Source organism: Phyllobates terribilis, unplaced genomic scaffold (assembly GCF_046119375.1).
Source record: "Phyllobates terribilis strain yellow unplaced genomic scaffold, ASM4611937v1 Scaffold_4501__1_contigs__length_60247, whole genome shotgun sequence".
Lineage (NCBI taxonomy): Eukaryota > Metazoa > Chordata > Amphibia > Anura > Dendrobatidae > Phyllobates > Phyllobates terribilis.
Window position 1 is genome coordinate 37,501 of NW_027367252.1, and position 2,500 is coordinate 40,000.

Here is a 2,500-nt window from a genome sequence, read left to right on the forward strand (position 1 = left end):
TCTGACTTTTTGGAAAATTTCACAATTTTGTGAAAACTTCCACAAAATGAGGTTCTAGTATGTTAGAGGGCATCCCAGGAGGGCTCCAAAAGTGTGGGTAAAATATATATCCCACAGGGGGAAAATTGAAAAAAAGTTGAAAAAAAAAATTTTTGGGGACTTAGAAAATTTTTCAACTTTTGTCAGACTTCCAGACAGGGGAGCGTGTCAGTGCGCGCATCCGATTTCAGTTCCAGAGCGATTCGCGCGATGAGTCCTTGATACTTAGTCGTTTTTGGCAAAATTTCTGACTTTTTGAAAATTTCACAATTTTGTGAAAACTTCCACAAAATGAGGTTCTAGTATGTTAGAGGGCATCCCAGGAGGGCTCCAAAAGTGTGGGTAAAATATATATCCCACAGGGGGAAAATTGAAAAAAAGTTGAAAAAAAAAATTTTTGGGGACTTAGAAAATTTTTCAACTTTTGTCAGACTTCCAGACAGGGGAGCGTGTCAGTGCGCGCATCCGATTTCAGTTCCAGAGCGATTCGCGCGATGAGTCCTTGATACTTAGTCGTTTTTGGCAAAATTTCTGACTTTTTGAAAATTTCACAATTTTGTGAAAACTTCCACAAAATGAGGTTCTAGTATGTTAGAGGGCATCCCAGGAGGGCTCCAAAAGTGTGGGTAAAATATATATCCCACAGGGGGAAAATTGAAAAAAAGTTGAAAAAAAAAATTTTTGGGGACTTAGAAAATTTTTCAACTTTTGTCAGACTTCCAGACAGGGGAGCGTGTCAGTGCGCGCATCCGATTTCAGTTCCAGAGCGATTCGCGCGATGAGTCCTTGATACTTAGTCGTTTTTGGCAAAATTTCTGACTTTTTGAAAATTTCACAATTTTGTGAAAACTTCCACAAAATGAGGTTCTAGTATGTTAGAGGGCATCCCAGGAGGGCTCCAAAAGTGTGGGTAAAATATATATCCCACAGGGGGAAAATTGAAAAAAAGTTGAAAAAAAAAATTTTTGGGGACTTAGAAAATTTTTCAACTTTTGTCAGACTTCCAGACAGGGGAGCGTGTCAGTGCGCGCATCCGATTTCAGTTCCAGAGCGATTCGCGCGATGAGTCCTTGATACTTAGTCGTTTTTGCAAAATTTCTGACTTTTTGGAAAATTTCACAATTTTGTGAAAACTTCCACAAAATGAGGTTCTAGTATGTTAGAGGGCATCCCAGGAGGGCTCCAAAAGTGTGGGTAAAATATATATCCCACAGGGGGAAAATTGAAAAAAAGTTGAAAAAAAAAATTTTTGGGGACTTAGAAAATTTTTCAACTTTTGTCAGACTTCCAGACAGGGGAGCGTGTCAGTGCGCGCATCCGATTTCAGTTCCAGAGCGATTCGCGCGATGAGTCCTTGATACTTAGTCGTTTTTGGCAAAATTTCTGACTTTTTGAAAATTTCACAATTTTGTGAAAACTTCCACAAAATGAGGTTCTAGTATGTTAGAGGGCATCCCAGGAGGGCTCCAAAAGTGTGGGTAAAATATATATCCCACAGGGGGAAAATTGAAAAAAAGTTGAAAAAAAAAATTTTTGGGGACTTAGAAAATTTTTCAACTTTTGTCAGACTTCCAGACAGGGGAGCGTGTCAGTGCGCGCATCCGATTTCAGTTCCAGAGCGATTCGCGCGATGAGTCCTTGATACTTAGTCGTTTTTGGCAAAATTTCTGACTTTTTGAAAATTTCACAATTTTGTGAAAACTTCCACAAAATGAGGTTCTAGTATGTTAGAGGGCATCCCAGGAGGGCTCCAAAAGTGTGGGTAAAATATATATCCCACAGGGGGAAAATTGAAAAAAAGTTGAAAAAAAAAATTTTTGGGGACTTAGAAAATTTTCACACATGTGTCAGACTTCCAGAGAGGGGAGCATGTCAGTGCGCGCATCCGATTTCAGTTCCAGAGCGATTCGCGCGATGAGTCCTTGATACTTAGTCGTTTTTGCAAAATTTCTGACTTTTTGGAAAATTTCACAATTTTGTGAAAACTTCCACAAAATGAGGTTCTAGTATGTTAGAGGGCATCCCAGGAGGGCTCCAAAAGTGTGGGTAAAATATATATCCCACAGGGGGAAAATTGAAAAAAAGTTGAAAAAAAAAATTTTTGGGGACTTAGAAAATTTTTCAACTTTTGTCAGACTTCCAGACAGGGGAGCGTGTCAGTGCGCGCATCCGATTTCAGTTCCAGAGCGATTCGCGCGATGAGTCCTTGATACTTAGTCGTTTTTGGCAAAATTTCTGACTTTTTGAAAATTTCACAATTTTGTGAAAACTTCCACAAAATGAGGTTCTAGTATGTTAGAGGGCATCCCAGGAGGGCTCCAAAAGTGTGGGTAAAATATATATCCCACAGGGGGAAAATTGAAAAAAAGTTGAAAAAAAAAATTTTTGGGGACTTAGAAAATTTTTCAACTTGTGTCAGACTTCCAGAGAGGGGAGCATGTCAGTGCGCGCATCCGATTTC